The 22,940-nt window shown below is 35.2% G+C and overlaps 1 pseudogene; it reads left to right on the top strand.

The window, feature by feature from the left end:
• The window catches only part of LOC149221092 (protein GAMETE EXPRESSED 1-like), an 85,682-nt pseudogene extending 70,379 nt beyond the window's left edge, over positions 1 to 15,303 (top strand).
• The last annotated feature ends 7,637 nt before the right edge of the window (positions 15,304 to 22,940 follow it).

Genomic DNA, 22,940 nt, shown 5'->3' with positions numbered 1-22,940 from the left:
AAATGGCGACCCTACCTAATGGGAAGACACTTCAAGGTAAAAACGGATCATGATAGCCTTAAATAATTTTTAGAACAAAGATTATACTCTGAAGAGCAACAAAAGTGGGTCACAAAGATGTTGGGTTATGACCTTGAAATCATCTACAAAAAAGGGAAGCAAAATGTGGTGGCAGATGCACTCTCAAGAAAGGATGAGGATGTGGAAGCATTGTTGTGCGCCATTTCTATTATCCAACCAGATTGGATAAACGAAGCAAGGGGGGAATGGAAGAATGACGAAGAAGTGTGGGCACTTATTCGAAAGTTACAACAAGATTCCAGTACGTCTGATACATTTAGCTGGAAAAGTGATTCGTTATGGTACAAAGATCGCTTATACCTCTATAAGAATTCCCAGCTAAAACAAAAGATTCTTATGGAATTGCACACTTCTCCCTTAGGAGGGCACTTAGGATTTTTAAAAACTTACCACAGGGTTAAGAAGGAATTTTTTTGGGATGGCCTTAAATCAGATATTCAAAAGTTTGTGGCAGAATGTTTGGTTTGCCAACAAAATAAAGTTGAAACAATTAAGACACCGGGTCTATTTCAGCCTTTATCCATTCCAAGCCAACGTTGGGAGGAGGTTTCAATGGATTTTATCACAGGTTTACCCAAGTCTGAGGGAAAGAGTGTCATCATGGTGGTAGTTGACAGACTTACCAAGTATGCACACTTTTGTGCATTATCACATCCATTTAAAGCCAGTACATTTTCTACTGCATTTATGGAAACAATTCAAAAGCTACATGGAAATCCAAAGATTATTGTAAGTGACAAAGATCCCATTTTCACTGGAAATTTTTGGACAGAATTATTTTCTTGTCTTGGTACTCAGTTAGCTCATAGCTCATCTTATCATCCTCAATTTGATGGGAAAACTAAGATAGTAAACAAATGTTTGGAATGATATCTTCGTTGCTTTGTATCTGATAAACAGACACAATGGGTCAAATGGCTGCCTCTGGCTGAATGGTGGTATAACACTTCCTTCCATACAGCAACAAAAATGACCCCATTTATGGCACTTTATGGGTATCAGCCACCATCCATCACATCATATTTAAGAGAAAATTCTAAGGTTCAGGCAGTGGAACATCACATCGAACATCAACAACAAGTCCTCCAACTCTTAAAGGATAACCTCGTGTTGGCATAGAATAGAATGAAACAACAGGCAAATCAACATCATAGCGAAAGAAGTTTTGATGTAGGTGATTGGGTATTCCTACAGCTACAACCATATAAGCAAATGTCCCTCAAGCAAGCTAAGAAGGATAATAAATTATCACCAAAGTATTATGGTCCATACAAGGTGTTGCAAAAGATTGGTACTATGCATACAAATTGGAGCTTCCTGTAGCTTCTCGATTGCACCCAGTTTTCCATGTTTCATGTTTAAAGAAGGTTATAGGCGACAAGCTCCCAGTTCAAACAATATTTCCAGAACTTGACAAGGAAGGAAAAATTATATTGGAACCAGAAGCAGTCACAAAAACAAGAACTCGACAGCTACGAAATCGATCAATTTCGGAGTATCTTATCAAGTGGAAGAACTTATCCACTGAAGATTCCACATGGGAGGATGAGAATTTTATACAGAAGTATCCAGAACTACTCAAGCATTGAGGACAACACTTTTTTGAAGGAGAGGGGCATGTTGGGTCCCTATAATACTAGTGATTACCCCATTACTATTGTAATTGTACCCCTTATTAATATTGTTGTGCCCCTATTATCCCCATATTGTTATTACTGTGCCCCATAGAATCCCTCTATTTTTATTTTTGTGGCTTTATATTATTATTGTTAGGTCGACTGGGTTATATTGTAACTCCTTAGACTCCTATATATAGAAAGGAGGTTTTTTTATTTGTATCATCCAAGAATTGTTCATTTATGTAATGTAAAGGAGGTTGCCCCCTCGAAGAGGCTGAATTTTAAGGCATTGATCTATCTTTTCTATCTTTCTCTTGAGCTGGTTTCATAACATCATTTGAGCTAAGACTACATCCTGTTACCATTGGGGTACATACTGGTTTAGAATATTCCATGCCATACTTTTCCAGATCTGTTTGAGATATTTGGTTTGTGACAAAAAAATAGCATCTTTATTTTGTTGAACTTGTAGACCAAGAAAATGTGTAAACTCACCAAGCAGGGACATTTCAAATTCTTGCTGCATTACTGAAGCAAAATTCCGACTCATGGCTTCTTCATTGCTACCAAAAATTATATCATCAACATAAACAACAAGTATTAGCAATTTATTATTGTCAATCTTTGTATATAGATTGCTATTAGTTGATCCCTTTGAAAAACCTTGTTCATGGAGATATTTGTCAAGACGGTAATACCAGGCCCTTGGAGCTTGTTTTAGACCATAGAGAGCCTTTCTGATTCTGCATACAATTTTTGCATCATTTCCAAGAATGAATCCATCTAGTTGCTCAATATAGACTTCTTCTTATAAGTCTCCATTAAGAAAGGCAGATTTTACATCCATTTGGTATACTTTGAATTTCTTAAAACTAGAAAGAGCAAGAAACATTCTTATGGCTTCAAGTCTAGCAACAGGTGCAAACTTTTCTTCAAATATATACCTTCTTGTTGAGCATATCCTTTACAAACAAGTCTGGCCTTGTTTCTAATAACTTCTCCATTTTCATTCAGCTTGTTTTTGAATATCCATTTAGTTCTTATGATATTCTTATCATGAGGTATAGGAACTAATTCCCAAGTATTATTCTTTTCAATTTGCTCAATTTCTTCATTCATGGCCTTGAACCAACATTCATCTTTGCATGCTTCATTTACATTTTGAGGTTCGGTGGAAGATAGCAATGCTAGATAGCTTGAAGCTTCTGTAATAGTTCTTCTTGTCTTCACACCTGCCTCTTTCTATCCTAAAATTTGAGTTTTTGGATGATTTTTCTGAACATAGCTAACGGATTCTTTTCTTCTACCATTATCCCTTCTTCTGGTGCTTCATTAGGTTCTTCTTCAGAATTATTGTGATTTGATGTGGGAATATAATCTTCATTTTCTTCATAATCTTCAGTTTTTATATGTTTTGGATCTTTGCATGCTTCATCAACCACAACATCAATACTTTCAATATCCCAAGTCTTTTATTATAACATTTATATCCTTTACTTTGGGAAGAGTAACCAAGAAGAATACCTTCATCTGCTCTGGGTTCAAACTTACGAAGTTTTTCATCAGTCCTTTTGATGTAAAATTTGCTTCCTAAAACTTTGAAGTATTTTACAGTAGGAGTCTTACCATACCAAAGTTCATGTGGAGTTTGAGTGTTGTTTACCCAAACATTTGCTTGGTTGAGAACAGTGACGGTGACGAATGCAGCCTCACCCCAGAAGGTTGCAGGAGTTGTAGATTCATCTAGCATAGCTCGAGCCATTTGTTGAACAGTTCTGTTCATTCTTTCTACCACTCCATTTTGCTAAGGAGTCCTTGCGGTGGAGAACTATCTTTTTATTCCATGTTGTTCAAAAAATTCAAAGAACTCATCGAAGGTAAATTCCCCTCCTTGATCAAATCTAATTTATTTGATTTTGCGATCTGATTCATTTTCAACCAAAGCTTTGAAGGCTTTGAATTTTTCAAATGCTTCATCTTTATGCTTTAGAAGACCTATCCAACACATTCTGGAAAAAATCATCAATGAATAATATAAAGTATTCTTCTCCATGAGGTGACTTTTTCCTTGATGGTCCACATAAAGTAGTATGAATAAGTTCAAGAGGCTTACTAGCTGATCCTTCTTTTTCAAGGAAGTGCGATCTGGTTTGCTTACCAAATTGACATGATTTGTATATTGTGTTTTCAGGAATGCTGATATCAGGAAGATCACGAATAGCCTGGAATCTGTATGCTTTTCTTATTTGAGAAAAGCTTAGCTACCCCAATCTTCTGTGCCATAGCTAGTGTTCATAATTTTTGCTTAGATAACATTGTTGTTGTCCTCCCTTGAGTATGTATAAGTTGTTTTGAGTTCTTGTACCTTTGATCACAGTTTCTCTTGTATCAAGCTCACAAACAACACATCCGTTTGATCGAAAAACTACTTCATTTCCTTGATCGCACATTTGACTAACACTCAATAGGTTATGCTTTAGACCATCAACATACATAACATTCCTAGCTTTAACCTTTTCTTTTAAGAAAACAGAGCCTTTACCTTTTATGACAGCAGGAGTGTCATTTCCAAATGAGACCTTCTTTTCTTTTTCTAAGGCATTATATGAGTGAAGTTTTTCTTTGTCACTTGTCATGTGTTTTGAGCATCCACTATCGATGTACCACTGATTTTCTTGTCCTTCTACATACAAGGCTATGCCACATATTTTTTTTGGCGGTTCTTTCTTTCTCCATATTTTGGGTATTAATGGAGTTTGCTCTTTTTTAAATATTTTCCAAAATTTACTCCTATATTCAGATTCTTCATGACCGAAGTTGTTGCAGATAGAGCATTCTATTTCATATTCAAGAAGAGAAAATTTATTGTAGGACTTTTTCATGATCCCAGTCACATTCCTTTGATTTCATGCTTCTCTAGTCATGATGGTCTTGTAAGCAACACATTGAGTAGCTTTGTGTCCAAAGTTATGACATGAAAAACATTAGCCATTAAAGAAGTTACTGTGATTATCGAATCTACTGACCTAGTGATTGTAGTTTCTATTGATATTCATCCTTGAAGTAGATTGAGTATGATTTACCTGAGGTTGGTTGTGGCTTCTGTTCATCCTTGAAGTAAATTGAGCCTAATTTACCTGGTGATCTGCTTTATGCCTTTGCTGACGATTGTCAAACTATTCACTGCTCTTTGTTGCATCAAGATAGCTTTTAGTGGAGGTTGGCAGCTTCTGTGCTTGAGATGCTTCTTCAATATATCCAAGACCTGTCTTTATCAGAGGAGAACACTGCACTTTGATAATTTCATTTAAGGTTTCTGATCCTTTATCAAATCTACGATTGAGAGCTTTTGTTTTCTCAAGATCCTTTCTTAGACCCACAATTTCACATTCTAGTTTTTCATTGTGTTTTTCTCTTTCAGCAAGTTAGAATGTCAAAGTATTTATAATCATATTCTTTTCTTCTAAACAGATTTTGAGTTTAGAGATTTCTTCGTAAAGGTCATCTTTATCTAATGCATCCAAGAAATCATCATCTTCATAAGCCATCATAAGTCTATAGTCATTACTAATTCCATCTTCATTGCTAATTGATAAACCATCATTATCTTCATGAGTATAGTGGCTCTTCTTACTTACACTTTGTTTTCTATTCCATTTTGTAGATTCCTTCCCTTTATCAAATTTATCTCTATGAGGACATTTGGCAGCATAATGACCGACTCTACCATAAGCAAAACATTTGAAAGGTAGTTTACCTCTGAATCTTTTGAAACCCTGTTTAAGATTCTTGGCAAAGTTTACCTCCTCTTCTTCTTCTAAAATATGTCCTGATTCATTGAGTTCTTATTTTCCTTTTGTTGAAGCTTTAAATGTGGCTTCTCTCATATCTGATGGACCTCCTTTTCTCATCTCAAAAGCAGTTAATATTCCGTGCCACTGTGTCATAGTAATAGTCTATAGATCTTGCTTTTCTTGTATGGCAGATACTTTTGATTCAAACTTAGCAGACAAGGATCTTAAAACTTTTTCAACTAAGGTAACTTCCTTTATCTCTTCACCCAGATTCTTCATGCAATTAACAATCTCATCTATACGTAAGAAGTAACTAGCTATACTTTCATCATTGTGCATCTTGAGAGTTTCATATTGAATTCTGAGAATTTGTAGTTTAACATGTTTTACCTGAGAGTCTCCTTCGTAGCTTAGAATGATTTTGTCCCATATTTCTTTGGCAGATTTGAGTTACATAACTTTGAAAAACTTTGATTGTGATAGACTTCCCAACAATGTATTGACAGCCTTGGCATTGGTTTCATATTGCTTTTTACCTGTCGTATCCATGGGAATTGCTAATGGAAATGTATATCCTCCTTCCACAATTTCCCAAACATATGTTCCAAGTGATTGAAGATAGGTTGTGGTTCTTACCTTCCAATAAACAAATTTTCTTCCATCAAATATTGGCGGTATGATGGATCCCCCACTTTCTTGATTACTCATGATGATGGATCTTCCTTCAAGCGATCAAGCTTCTTCTGAAGGACCTGCTATGATACCAATTGTTGGAAATAATACTGAGAGGAGGGGGTGAATTAGTATTATTAGATCAATAATTTAGTTTTCAAAACTGATTTGTATACGCTATTTCAGCTTAGTGAACTAGCGTGTATACGCAACTATACTTAATGCAACCAGCATATATGTAGAGATCTTTTGATTTACCTAAATTATCATGCCTTGAACTTTAACCAGTATATCAGGACTTCATTAGACAGTGTGGTAAAAGAAGAATAAAGCATCACACATAAGAAATGCACAAGAACACCAAGATATAAGGTGGAAACCCAATGTGGGTGAAAACCACCTGCTGCTATCGTCTCTGTCTTCTTTTAATAATAAGAAAATTCAGTTTACAATTTTGTATTGGTGCAGTCTTATACCAGTACGCAGGCTTCTACCTGCAGAAGGCTACAACCTTCTCTCATTCTCCAGCTTTCACTAGAAGGGAGCTACAACCCCTAGCTCTTGTACTAGTTGATATGTTTACTAGTACGTAGGCGCTAACCTACAGAAGGCTACAAACTTCTCTTTTCCTCCAGGGACCATGTTTCATAAATTTTCAGACTGGATCAATCAATAACATCATTCAATCATCAAATATATCTGCATCAACCAATCTGCTTTGAACCAACCACAACCAAATCAATCAATCACTTTGACAACCCTTCAATTTGATCTTTCACAATGTTGTAACCAGAACCCAAGCCAGAACCCAGAACACTGCACTAGCAAACAGAGGCAACTAAAACATATTTTATAAGGTATACGCTACTTCCATGTGTCGAACCTACGTGTACACATGCTTTACTCAAAGCCAACCAGCGTATACATCTGCAAATATAAATTTAGAGTTCTACAGCTATTCCAGACTTTAGTTATACCCAGATCATATCATTTACAAAATAATATATGCGTCAATGTTCAGATATAGAATATACATGAGCGTCAACACAAAATATAGTACATTTTACACCTTAAGATCATTAGATTTGATTCCTCATCATCAGCTAAGGTTCATCCTTTGTTCAAATCCATCTATGCACCATAACCCAATAACCTGCATACTAGATCTCACATTTCATCAGATATCCAATACTTGCACACCTTGGCCTATTGATCTTCTCCTCCTTTCTTAATGCCATGGACCAAAACCACTTAGGACCAATACCTTGTACCAAATACCTAGGGTCAATACCTCAGCCTTGATACCTTGGACCAATACCATGGACCAAAAACTTTGTACCAAAAAATTAGATTTCCAAGGTATACGTGCTTATCCTTTTGTGAAAGTGCATGTGTACATATACACGACTTGTATGCAGTGAACTAGCATGTATACGTGGCTTGGCCAATGGTGAACCTGCATATACCTCTCTTTCTTCATTCTGTGAAGTTTGATCTGTAACTCTGTGTTGTTAACCTTCTGAACTGTGATCTATCATATGAGAGAATTGCCATCAAGGACAACACCTATGTCATAATGCCAACACAGATAGTGACCATCACCATTTCATATGAATAATAGTGATTTATGTTGATGGACCTTTCATGACTATCACCGTTTCATATTTTGGTGAGGGTCGAAAAATGTCACCATAAGCTCATTAGTGATGGTCAAAATAGCCTCTGTCACCAAAAATTGATCGTTGCCATTCCATATGAATATCAGGGCACAATGGAATTGAACCACCAACCTCCTGCTTACAAAGCAGGTGCTCTTCCATTGAGCTAGCACCCTTTAAAGAATTAGACTTTAAAAAATTAGACCTTGAAACTTTATAAATTGTAAATTATACAACTTTCAATAAATTAAAACTAATAAAAATATGCAACTATAATTTATGAAACTCGGAATAGGGACAATATCTTCAAGATACAAATGCAAAAAAATCTAGTGTCGTGAAACAACACAATATTTATCTAAAGAAGAAAACAAAGATCTCTTTCTAAATTTCAATCGCATTTATTTCAAATTCATTAGAATATATACATTTGAAATCATTAAACTTGGCAAAATTAAAATAGGTAGGCCTCATAATAATATCACCACTTTGTTTAGCAATTTCCAACCTATAAATTATAGTACATTTTTAGTAAAATATTATTTAAATAACTAGATCAAAATGTCCATGGCAGTCTCAAAACCAAAAATATAATGATCTATCTTATAAATCCATTACCAATTTGATGACAGGTTGATAAATCTTTACATCATATATCCCTAGTTTTGCTTAGTTCCATTACATGAGCCATGCAACATAACAAAATAGTTTTTAATCACTACAAATTTGGAATACCAATAGTCATTTCTATCTAAACTTAGGAATAATGTACTAAAGTATTTTATAGATGTTATTAAAAGATTTCATATTTGGCTCCTTCTTCACAAGTGGAACACATTGTTATTCTCAAAGGAATTGTTTTGATCTGTGTGATCTCTACACTCTTCTTTTCTAATTCAAAAGTAATGTGCTTCTAGTTATCACTATGAAATAGAAGTAACATAGTTTTGAAGTTTCTTTTCATGTATAATACAAATTTCCCTCACAACGCTATCAGGAATTCCAATGTTCCATGAGATTTCTAGGTTCTAAGTTCTAACATAAACTAATTAGGCTTTTTACTTTTGGCAAAGCTCTAACAGCCTACCATGCAAAATAATCAATTATCCACACTCTTAGAACACTGAAAAGAAATGTCTATCTAGAATCTGTGGTGACTTTTTTTATTTAGCTATGGTGGAAATATAATTATGTTTAAATATTGTGATCAAGTATAGAGACAAAAGGAGCCATAGTTTAGTCAAGATGAGGTGTGGGACCACAATTAAGAAAAAAATTGCCATTGAAATGATTGGTTGCAACTGGGTATAAGAATGTCTCACTGGGAAGAAAGGTATCAGATGTTTATAAATCATGTTGATAGGTGGGTTAAATACTTCACAAACATTAAGTTACCTTGGAGTAGTGTCAAGCAGGGCATCAAAGTTGACTACACATTGTGCTACAAAGCACTATTATAAGAATCCTATCTTTCTCATTTGTTAGTTCTATTGTACTTCTATAATATAACTAGGCATTTGTGGCAACCATTAGGAGGATTATTTAGTGTTTCCTTATTTATTATCATTTATGGGGTCCTTTTCACTTTTATATTGTGCTTTTGTTAGTTGTTTTGGGTTTGAGTTGATTCTTATTTCTCTCAACTCTTCAATCTCAAGGATAAGTGGATAGACAGGCTTCATAGTGTTTGACTATGGGTCTTTGCATGGTTGGTCATCAACCATCCAAGGCCACCCAAGACCTATTTGGATAAGAGCATGTTGATAGATGGGATTTTCTAAATTTGTGGTAAACCAGAGACAAGTGAAACACATCTTTTTGGATTACCTGTCTCCAAGAGACTACTAGCAAGACATTGAGGATCAACACTCAGTTTGATTCTAGGAAAAAGTGAATTAGATACTGCAAACTTTGGAAATTCCTTGTATCTTGTGCTCTTGACCCTCTCAGGGATTTGGAACTACCTCAGAGTTATTCCATGTCTCACCTTTTGAAGAATAAAGTGGAAGTTTGTTTTTGCTAATGAGGATAGAAAAAACATCATGTATCTTGTCCACTAAGATTATGAAAAAGATGTATGGATGGGAAAAATTACAAATGATTCCACGTGCTGCCACAACAAAGTAGAGTCATGTATATGCACTTTCAATCCATAGTGTATTATAACTGATATATGTGCAATTTGGAAGTTGTTATTACACATTCAAACACCAAGTGCATTATTTATTTTCATTAACAATGTTCACAACACTAATTTCTTAGGTCATTGGTTGACAACAGTTTGGTATTAACCACTTAGATATGTTTCATATGGTGCTCAAAATAACCACTTAAGCTTTCAAAGGTTGATCATTTTGCTGGCAATTAAAACATGGCTCATTGGAAGAAGATTTTAGTGGAAAGTGGTACATAAGTATTGGCTTGAATCCATCTTTTGATATGTTTGATTGCTAGGTTCATGAATTTTATCTGAAGTCAAAGAATCTTACAATTTTTTTTACTAGATAATATCAACCCCTTACAGTGGCTTCTTCATTCATTCTACAGTTCAAAGATTTGTGCAGGATTCATCTCAACTTGGAATACTCTACAATCATGATAATGAAAATCTACATTATCAGGATGACTGTGTTGAAAATTGGCAGCTCAAGGATGAATTTCCTTAAATAAATTCTCATTTCTGACAATTCTGGAGTAAATTTCTAAAAATAAAAATCCATGTCTAGCATCTCAAGTAGGACTTTCCAAAAACAGTAAATCACCTTTCATCAATTGGTAATCAAGTATAGATGAAGGAAAATCACTTAAATTATCATTAATCAACCCTAATAGTTCAATCTTGACTTAATCATCAGTATTATTATTATTATTATCCTTTACGATACTATGATATTATTATTAAAAGGAATTACAAGTCACCTTACCTTCATCACCTCAATCACTTCGCACCTCTCCCCTTGATCACTAACATGGAACTACGTAACTCTCTCTCTCTCTTAATGATACGTTACACTCTTCTCTTATGCACTCATTAAAATACATGGCATATTCCTCTTACACTCATTAAAGGCATGTCATAAAAGATTCCTCTTACATGCTCTTTAATGCATATGTTACATGCTCCTTAACTAAGGCATGCATATGTCTCCTTAATTGTGTAAGTTACTAAGGCATGTATTTCTCTCCATAATGGTATGAGTTACACTCCCCTAAATGGTATGAGTTACACTCCCTAAATGTCATGTGTTACTCTTCCTCAAGGCATGTGTATTGCGCTTCCTTTATGACAAGAATTCGTTCCTCCCACCCCCCACAGCCCCCCCGCCCCATATATGTGTCTCATGTCTTCTCACCTAACCACTACTACTTGTGCATTGTGAAAGAAGAATGTGAGAGAGAGTTGGAGAGACTTGAAGAATATTGTGAGAGAGATATAGAGACTTAGAGAGTAAGAGCAAAACTTGGTGAGCCAAGGTTGATTCAGTGCTTCAATGTTTCAATGTTTATTTAAAAGAAGGGAAGGATGATTCAGTGTTTTCATTTGTTACTACAACCAGTAATCTTCATGCCACATCTTGTTCAGATTTGGGTGAACTTACTCATTCTCTTGATCTCTCATTGTACTATGTATCTCTGCTGAACTATTGATATCTAAAAAAAAAAAATTGGTTGGTTTTTCCCCTTGTGGGTTTTGCCTTAGTCATTGGACCTAAATTATTTGTGTCTCATTTTGTTGTTGGTTGTGTTCTATTATGCATTTTGTTTATGTTCTATCTACAATTTCTTAACTAATATTACAACAACCAAAAAAAAAAATTGGAATAAGTAATTGTTTCTGCATGGAATATCAGAATTTCAATAGAATTTCAACAGATTGGTCTCTATCTTTATCATGTAAGCATGTACGCAAATGCATCATACATTTTAATTGTTAGAAATATGTAGTGAAGTCATAGTGAACTGCATTTGGTTAGTATCATGGTTATTTTTTCTTGTTTTTCTTATTTAAACATCAAATAAATAGAAGTACTTTCCATGGTCTCTACCATCAATCTTGGAATTGTCAACAAGTAAATATTTCTTTTGTTTGTATATTGTCTTGAAAAACATTCACTAACAAATTTCATTTGATCAACTGAAATTCTATTCAAATGGTACAAAATATAGTTTACTCTACTATCATTGAAAGGAACCTCTAAATTCCATTAGCACAATCTAATTATCGACCTTTTTCCTACAAGTCAACTCAAAAGTGAGATATGGAATCTCATGGCTATTAGTTTTCCATTAGATTGTTTTTGTTGGGGGAGTGATAAAAAACAACAACAGGAAAAAGTCTTTTGGATGTTTTTCATTTTCTTTCTTTTATGTAATATAAAAGAGATATTGACAATTGAGTTTGGGATACCAGATACATGTGGATGTTGGTCTCTTTGGTTTATGCTTAATTTTCCAAGAGGGTTTGTATTTAAGCTTCGCGGGAGTGCACGAGAGATATGTGGAATGTTAGGATTTGTTTATGGTGAATCTTTTCCACCCTTGGTGCCAAAATGGAGTGTTCTATTTTTCCTCATTTTATTTTCCTTGGCTGAGGGGTGTTGCTTGAATTGGAGGACAAGAGATCTTGATCATTTGTTCATAAACCATGAAGGAAAAGCCATTAAATTTTTGTCCCAAACCTATGGAACAATGTCAAAAGAATATGATGTGAAATTAGAAACAGGTTTTTCTCATGAAGTGGAGAAATGACATCGAATCAATATTGGTGGGAGCGATACATTTAAATATGAAGATCACAAAGATAATTTTATGAATATGCCCATGGGGTATCATCATAGTCCCAATGGTTATTATTTTCTAAACTATTACGATGAAACTAAATGGATTTCTTACAAATTTATATTCTGTGGGATTGATTGATTGAGGTTGAAGAGGATAAAATTAAAGTAATTGAGAAAGTTCAATAGTTACAATAATTTTGTAAGCCAACATAGCATTGCATGCTCTGTAGAAGGTTATATGCCTATTTTGAATCAGTATGCATGTATACATACACATCATATGGTCATGTATGTGAAGGAAATGGCTTTTACTTGTTGGTTCATTCTTTTTGGGACTACCAATCAATCCAAAGGTGCATGTGAATTTTTTCAAGCATGTATATCATTTTATCTATGTGTCAACTCTCAATTCCTTCATGTTCATGGATTTCTCGATGTCACCTAGATGATTCCTTGTGAAGCTTATTAATTCCCTAACTTCATTCACTTGCATCTTCAACTTGGATAAGACTCTAGGCAATCGATCTGTGCAGGGATTGAATGGGGCATTGCCTAGAAGATTACATAATATTACAAAATTGATGGTGTTAGATGTGGTGGTGAATGTTAGTGGACCTACAATTATTATCAACAATATGGAACATGGGACATGCATGCGTTGAAGATAAACAACAAAGACAAACTATTATAATGTTTGCAAACTCTTTGACGAAATCATTAAATGGAGTATAGCAGTGACAATCTGTAGTGTATTTGTTTTGCAGACATATTTTGGTTTAGTTAAAGAGGTTTTTTCCCTACCGAGACTACCATCATTAGAGAAAAAGGGGTTGTGACCAGGTTTTCAATCTTCATTATATGCTCATGGAGGAAATTGTGAAGGCATGCCAAGCCATTATTAACTTCAATGTAGTGTTGAAAATGCTCTTTACTGGTGGTGGAATTATATTGAGGCTTAGTTTGAAGGGAAAATCATTGGCTCGAACCTGAAAATACCCCACTTAATTTTACACTCATGAAATGTACATCTACATTACAAAGGTTTTCCAATCGCAGTCTTTCATTAATTTATATGCCACAACTTTCTTATGTTGGACATGGGGATTTGGTGTCACAAATTGCAATGCTTATAGTATACATAACAAAGGTTTCTGTAAATTCCTTCTATTACCTCGGTAGAGACATCAAAAACATTGACCATAACATACATAGGATTTTGCAAGGCTCGTTCATGGGGATGGTTATTTTCATTAGACTGCAGTGATGATGATAACTCTGATAGTAAGAGAACAAGAAGTACTGCAAATGAATATCAATATAAACATCCATATGGTAGTGAGTTTGATATTGAGGCACTTGACAATATCAAGGGCAAGGAGTTGGTAGACAAAGCAAGGAATGGATTAGCGAAGAAAGATAAAGTGTTATTGTCCAATTCATGTTGGCAGAAGGCTTACAGTCAATTTTTTTCTAGTTTCAAACATATCATGCATGATAATGAGAATAAATCAAGACTCTTGTGGCATATATCTGACTGCTTTTACAGAAAAATCTGGCAGGCTCCCACTTTCACAATGTCCCACTTCAACTCTTATGCTCAACTGTCTCAAGGGATTAGATGATTTTCCCCACAAAGTGTACCTAGCCTTCTTCATCTATGCAAATTTTATGTGCCATCATTTTCAAAGAAATGCATTCAAGCAAGATGGAGAAAGGGTTGTGAATGAGTTGAATTCATCCACTCATTGGGTAGTGAACAAATCAGATAAAATATAGCATAAATCATATTCTTTGTTGGAGCACTCAAATGAAAACCATAAGTCCCTAGACTCTATTGATTCTCAACCAGAACTATTGACTCAAAGTCAAGGGTTGTAAAAGATAAAATCACAAATGTTATGGATCAGTCTGATTCCATTTTTTTAGCAATCTCATCAAATAATTGGCACTCAATTTAAGTTGCAAGAACAATAGTTTGATATGTAGAACATTGTGGATACTAGTATGGTTGATCTTCAAAAGTTCTATGTAAGATTAGGAGAAGACATAGGGTTCCCTCAAAAATTAACTTCACAAACACAAGAAAATCACTGAAGTGGCTAGCACTATATCATCTCAATTAGACAATATTCAAAATAAAATGGATTACATTGGAAACATAGTGACTTTGTCATTGGGTCAACAAAAATTATTACTAGATGGCCAAAGTGTTACTTTGCAAGGCCTTGATACTCTTACATGAACTCACATTGAAGCATTTGAATAAATCAAGTATCAGTATAGCAGCTTGCTGATAATGCTTGCTAGCACTAGCTTGAGTTCACTACTTACCAAGAGGAGCTTTAGGCAACTCATAATCGCCTAGCACAAAGCTCCTCTGTGATTTTGTTAGCTCAGGAAGCATTTGAGTCAAAGAAAGCCACTATGGTCATGGCTTTGGATAAGTTATCTTCATTGCAAAATGTCATTCTTCTTGAATCTCAGGCTATTAATACCATCTTCTTCTACTTGATTATGATGTGTGTGCTCTATATGTTGATAAACACAAAAGAAAACCAATATTGTCAGATGTGTTCTATACTCTATACTTTGCATATAATTTTCCATTGAGTTCATCATATCCTATTTTAAAGGCAACGATCTTTCACAAAAAGGCTAGATTTCCTCAAAGACATTTTATGTAAGAACAACATTTTAATATACTCTTGCTCTCTTCAAGACAACCTGACAATCAACACACCCTCAAGCCTACAATCAGAAAAGGCTACTGATATACCAAGGAATGGTAGTAGTAGTGTAAGATACAGGGGGCTAATAAGGCATAAGTGAGTAATGGGAAAAATTGTGACGCATGAAAACCATGTTTTTGAATTTTGTGACATGAGAGGGCATGAACAAGAGAACCTCTTAAAACATTATCTTCTTGATTGATATGAAATGTTATATGTGATGAAGACTTGACTCGACTTGGTCCCTTGGTGGTTCAATTTGGTCCTTTGGATGAAGACTTGACCTTCTAATGGCTGCTTTCTTGTCCATTTGAGTTGCAATGACTAGCTTGACCTTCAAATGGCTAGTTTGATGCCCCATCGTCTTTCTTGAATAGACTTTAATGGCTAGTAAGAGGGTTGACTTGTCCACCTTGGCTAGATCCTCAATACCCTTAATTATTTTTCCTTCATCCTTTGATATTTATTTAGTTTATTTTTTTACTTTATTCCATGTGACACTAGCCCCATCAGCGAGACCAACCCCTGCGTTGTCACAAATTCACCCACGCATGCCATGTCATCACGCAATAACAGGGATCTCTACCACCATAGAGAATCTAGAGAATCTTTCACCTAGGTTTTATCCTACTAACTTTGTAGACCACCTTTGACATATTGAATGCAAAATGTCAATTTTTTCCCTTGTTTTTCCACTTGGAATCCCCACATACCATAGGACCAACTTTCACTACTTGTTTTTGAACAATCTTCACATTTTGGAAAATTTTCAATGTGGGATGTCATATTCTCTTCATTCCAAGCATTTTGAGACCAAGTTGACTTTTTATTTCTGAGATCACATGCATCTAGAAATGTGTACTAGCTTGCGAAATGTGAACTGGAACTGTGAGATTGCACTCATACAAACTCAATGAAACTTAACCATGCAGTAAGACACAGTTGCACTCTTATGTGAGCTACATTGGCCCATACACTAGTGATCCCATACATAACCAAGGGAAGTGTTGCAAACATTCCCAATTTTATCATGATAAAATGGAAAAATCGTGATTTTTTTCCCTGGTCGATGTTTGTCAATTTTTACCAATATTTTGGTGGTATCTTAATTTTGCCGATTTTTGCAATTTTTACCAATATTTTCCTGATTTTTATGATATTTTCATTTTCCAAACCCTTGCCAATTTTATCCCAATGTCGATGTTTGCAACATTGACCAAGGGTCTCATAAAGCATGTGTCCCAATGAGATCCATCCAAAATCCTCCAATCTTATCTAGGACAAAGGGACCTTATTATTATCCCAAAGGGACCAGCAATGGCCGACCATAACAAGGCCTAGAACACCTAAATAAAAAGACTCACATCAACTTTACAAGGCTTTAACTTGTATTCTTGGGCTTACAATGGTGATATGAAAAATGACAAAAATATCTATGTACCCTTCCTGAAATGAGGGGTAACAGGACTACCTTAGATGCAGGTTTAAGATTAAAATTAAAAACTTGATCATTTCAGCAAAAGCATTTCCTGTATGCAATGTTGTAACCCTTGATGGTTCAGCTGAATCCTCTTCTTCCTCATTAGCCTTAAAAAACATTGAAAATAATGTTGATAAAGCACCCTCAAATTCTAGAGCATTAGAGTTGTGGACAAGGATGTTAATTTCAGCCTTATGGTCATCAACATGATCTATAGTTTCCTTGTTAGTTGCAGATTTCTCTCCTATAAAATCTTCAAAGTTCTCTCTGATTTTCTTCATAAAGTTGAACATGCTCTGAGAATATTTCTTCAAGAGAATCTTTATTATAAGATTCACATAAGCCTATATATTCATCAATGCTTTTAGTGAATACTTTACCTCTCTTCTTATAACTTCTCTACATTTAGAAGTCTTCCATCGGATATTTCCAGTGTTGACCCATTAGGCAAAGGAAGTGGCTCCAATACACTGTAAAAAGCCTAATTTGAAAATTGAAATATCTTATTTAAACTGAAATCTAATGTGAATTCTGTTGTTATTTGGGCCTTGTACACCACTGTTATGAGCCCCAGACTGTTATTAACCCAAGATACAACACTAACAGTAAGCTAATATTTCTATAGCAGAAGATTTAGCGCAGCTAGTTACTATGGAAAAAAAAAAAAAAAAAAATGGGTAAATATAAGTACAGCAGTATAACAAGCAATAAATTCAACAATAGTAAAATAATAACAGCATTTTACATAGTAAACTTTGGATCTGACCAACCAATAGGCAACAATTATAAATCTGCTATAAGAACCAAGCTATCAATGAATACTAAATAACTCTGCATTAGCATAATAAAACCTTAGTTTCGTTGGTAAAATAAGGTAGTTGTTATTAATCATCACCACATTCCATATGATGTCCATGTGTTCAATGTATATGCTTTCCAAGATTTGTTGGATTTTAATGCTTTTGATTTGAAAGAAGTGCTTTAATTAATAATATCAATCTGTTTGCCTTCATGATTTCTAAAGGGTTTTTCAAAAGACTTACGAAGACCCTAATACTAACCTTGAAAAATCCATGCTATGTTTTAGTGTCACACATCAGTGCTATGAATTAGACAATTAGTTCAGTGATAGAACATCACCACAAGGTGGTATCTTATGGTGCAGGGATCATATAAAATAAATATTGTGAACCAACGGAAGTGAATTTAGAATCATGGTTTAATATTTTTTGAGCATGAGTAAATTATGGCAAGGTATGATTTGAAGATACAATTTGGGTTCCATTATAGAGTTGATCTTTGTCTGAATCCCAACAAAACCATGGAGACAAAGTTCTATTGGAGACTAGGATATTATTTCCTCTAGCCAAGTTCACCATCGCACTCCCTTACATTGAAATAATTGAGAAAACCATCTTAAGAAAGTATCGAAGATGAAATTTGAGGCAGCTCAACTCCTAAACTACTCAGGAAAACCCATACAAAGGTTTGGATGTCTTACTCTCATCCAAACCTCAAGATTCAACCCATGGGGTTAAGAGCTTCGGGTGAATAGTACAACAGAAACAAGACCTAAGAACCTTAGGAATGGAACCTAGAAGGGCCTCGTTGGAAAGGACTGCGAGGTGGGTAGTGTTATTGTATGCTAGTCACATCACACTTGTAGTCTAAACAAGGGGACTAATACTAATTGAATGGGAGATAAGCCCGAGGAGGTACAAGTTAATGGCACTCCTGTCACATTATAATATTCAAAAAGGGTTAGGAGTAGAACTTAGGAACCCTCAAAATAGTCCAATTCATAATTATGCTTTTCATTACAGAGAGGAAACACAATTAGAAAAAAAACTTGGGGTAGCAGATGGAAACTCGAGATTTGTGGGTACAATCTTGGATTTGGAGCCATTAAGTGGTTTGGTGGGGTGGGTGAGTAGAAGCAAGGAAGAGGGAAGAGAATTAAATGTATTAAGAAATGGAAGGACGTAGTAAGGATAGTGGTTGGAGAGGATTTATACCTTGAACAAATTGAAAAATATCAGGGCCTCGCTTTAATTAGACGAATCTATGGGTGGCAAATAATGGAAGGAAGTAGTAAGGATAGTGGTTGGAGAGGATTTATACCTTGAACAAATTGAAAAATATAGGAACACTCATAAAATGGTGAAGGGAAAACTAGGATCCATTTTTGGGTTATTCTCCTAGGTTTCACATGATGCCTTAGGGATGGGTAGGGTTCATAATGAGAGTGGAATAATATGTGGGAATAATTATGAGGAAAAAGTGGTATTAGGGTTCATCCATATTCACATTGTCAAACTGGCATCCATGTTTCAATCCAAAGGTGGAGCCTATATCAAAATTCCTAGTCTAGGAAAATCTTTTAAGGCTACCCCTAGAATGTTGGTTCAATAAATATTAAATTTCTCAGAAGTATTGGTGAAAACTTTGGGAATACTTTGGTTGTAAATATTCCAAATAAGATAAGTGTGTAGAGAGCAATGGAAAAAATCCTTGTCGAGGTAGACATAAGGGAAGGAATTTTGATTGCATTGAAATGGTAATGAGTGCACAGATGCATAGACTAATTATTGATTAGCTAAAAATACTCTTCAAATCCGTTAGATGCCATTCTTAAGGGAACGTTGCAAAATAATGTAGTTTTAGGTTTGAAAAAAAGTGTGGAGAAAGAAAGTCACTCATTGGAGTGAGGAAGTGAAGGGGAACTTGAACCCTATAGAGGGGGAGTTGGGAGAAGTAGCATTTAAACCAGATGAAGGGAATGTGCAGAAGAAATCAGAGGGCATAGAAGAAGCACTGCGAGTTCAAGAGAAGAATCTAGTAATAGCTAAGGACTCTCGGGACAAATATATTCATAAAAGGTAAAATCTTGGCCAAAAAAGGAAACATTGGATACCAAAGCTAGAGATCTTTAGGAAGACAAAATGTTAAGTCAAATGATAATACATATAACCCTCCTGAAAAATAATCCTTAATGGGGTATGGGATCAGTTCATCCAGTGAAACAATACCTCAAAATTCCAACCTTGATGAAGTCATAAGTAAACAAACCTCTTTAAGATATCAACTTAGATCTAGACGGGGGGGGAAGAAATAATGGATGAGAGTGAAGCAGATGTATTAGGGGATAACCCTATTCAAGAGCTGCCTTCAAATAAACCAGGGAGAAAATATTTCTTGTACCATGCCTAAGAGAAAGCCTTGAAGGAGATTCAACAAGGGAAACAAAAATCCTTGAAAGTGGTCCTTAAAGCAGGAAAGAAACCCTCCAAGGTTAATCCGTGATCATTTTATGCGGCTCGGAAGCCATCAAAAAAATTAGCTCTAGCAAGACTGGTGGAAGTAACAAATCTAGGTGTTATTATGTTGCAAGAAACAACGGGGAAATGGAAGATGATGGTAGAAGCATTAGGTAAAATCCTTAGGGAACAGGATGTTTCATCACTTCATGCAAATGGGATATCACGTGGGGTAGTTACTAGGTGGAAAGACTAATTGCAGTCTTCTCTTGCAGCATGTAATGTATAGATTTCATGTTTCAGGAATTAGGACAAATAAGAGTAATTGCTATGGCCTCTATGATGACAAGAAGCCATTTCGGGATGAAATATTTTTTCAAGAAGTAATCAATTAGGATAAAGTCATTGTAGGTGGTGACTTAAACTTTACCTAAGCAATTCTAAGGTCTAGGGACAAACTGCAAGACAAGATAGACTTGCTGATTATTTTGAGACATAATCTTGAGGAGGTTCGGTTAATTGATGTCGAACCCATCAAGAAGGTTCCCACTTGGAGAAATAATATAATAAGGGAAGTTGGTACCCCAAGAGGCTGGACAGGTTCCTAGTATCTGAGATATTCTAATCGAGGTAGGAAAAATTAGAATGTGGGTTAAAGTAGGTGGGGGATCATATCACCTACCTGTCCTTCTATAGATAGATAAAAAATATACTACACTAGTTGCCCCCTTTATGTTTAACCCTGAATAGCTAAAAGATGAAGAATGCATCAAGTTGGTAAAGGACAAAGAAAGGGGTTTTGATCCTACGTTGAGGGATTCTACATGCACTGAAAAAATTGAAAAAAGCTAAAATGGCACGGGCCTCAAAAAAATTCAAAGAATCTAATGAGGAATTGAAGAGGACAAAAGACAACTTATCTTCAGTATATGAGTAGAATGCAAGGGGGGTCTTCATAGAAGAAGAAAGGGAAAGAGTGAAATCGTTGGAAAATGCAAGGTAAAACTTATTGGAAAGAAGGGAGGCAAGCTAGAGAATAAAAAACAAGGGAGTATGGTTAGAGAAAAGGTGGTGAAAACACTGCATTTTTCCATAATTTTTCAAATCACAAGAAAAGGGTCAATACAATACGGGAGATGAAGAAAGAAGATGGTAGAAAGGCCAAAACATTCCTAGAGATAGCACACATGGGAGTGTCTTACTTCCAAACCTATTCACAGATCCTAACAGAGAAAATATTATTGAGATATTAAAAATCTCATCATAGTTTCCAAGATTTGTAACAAAGAAGGGGAATCAAATGCTTATGGAAGGGGTCTCCAAGTATGAGCTAAAAGTGGTCATGGCATCCAAGAAAAGAGATAAAATCCCTAGGCCGAATGGATGGCCAGTGGAATTTTATTTAGGATTCTACTAGCTATTAAAAGAAGATATGTTAAGGGTGATTGAGGAGGTCAGGAGCACCAATAAAGTTCCTGGGTCATTCAATGCTACCTTCTTGGCTCTAATTATGGAAAAGGATAACCCTAAAATTTTTCAACAGTTCAAGCCAATTTCATTGTAAAATGTATTTATAAGATATTGGCCATAATTTCGGTAGTTAGAATCAAAAGGATCCTTTTAGAAGGAATATTTAAGGAACAATTTGGGTTTTTGGAAGGTAGCCAATCCATGATGCAATAGGAGCAGCACATGAAGGTATTCATACCATGAAAACAAAAAATCCCCTGACTGTGGTTATGAGTTTACTTATTTAAAGCTTCCAATAGATCCAACTGGTTATATTAGACTGGTACTTTTGCAAGTGGGATTTGGCATGCCTGTGTTGAAATGGATAATGGGGTTGTTGACTTCAGCATCCTTTGGTGTGTTCATAAATGGGTCAGCTTCAAGGTTTTTTAACCCATCAAAGAGGTTGAGGCAGGGATGCCCACATTCACCATTGCTCTTTCTCATAATAGATGAAGGCTTAAATAGAGAAATTTCAGAAGCCAAAAGCAGAGAGACAATATATGGACTTAAGATGGGGAGAGATTTATATTCATCTCATTTGTTATTCAAGGATGATGTTATATTATGCTTTAAACGAAACTTGAGGGAAGAAAGAAATATGAAATAAATTATGGATCTAAACAGTATAGCTACAGGTATGAAAATAAATGTTATAAAATCTGACATTTCCTTTACTAGTCTAAATGTTGAGGTAGAGAGACAAGTCTCGCATATTTTTCCATTTAAATGTATTAATTTTAACAAAGGATTTAAATATCTGGGGTTCCCACTTAAGCCTAATGGTTATGGGAAAAAGGACTAGGAACGGTTGATGGAAAAAATTGAGGCAAGAATAAATAACCAGTGCAATACATGGCTTTCTAGTGGTGGCAAGTTGGAAATCGCCAAGTCAATTATTTAGGAAATTCCAATCATTTGGCATACTTTAGCATACATACCAAAAATATTTTAGAGAGAAACAGAAGAGAAGGTTTTCAGATTCTTATGGACAGAGAAAAAACAAACCGAGGGGAACCCATTGGTTAAGTGGAAACCAATAGACATGCCAAAAGAGAAAGGTGAGTGGGAATTGAAGAACATTTACAATTTTCACAAACCATAGGTAGTGAAAAGCTTATGGAGAGTTGTCTCTTAGGAAATATCTATGGAAAGATATTACAGTACATAAGTACAATACTCCAGGTTTTATGGTCTCATAGCATAGGTGTGATTAGCTCCATCATCTATACATGAGTGTTTTTTATGGGCAATAGGATAGTATGGTGCCCAACAGTAGGGGCGAGTATGTTGGCCTTGATTATTATGGGTAGGGGATTGCAAATATAGAGTGGAGGTTTTTCAAACCAAAATAAAGTTG

Source organism: Pinus tabuliformis, chromosome Q (assembly GCF_031772625.1).
Source record: "Pinus tabuliformis cultivar Carrire ecotype Pingquan chromosome Q, CPIR1, whole genome shotgun sequence".
NCBI lineage: Eukaryota > Viridiplantae > Streptophyta > Pinopsida > Pinales > Pinaceae > Pinus > Pinus tabuliformis.
This window is presented reverse-complemented; position numbering and strand designations above follow the sequence as displayed.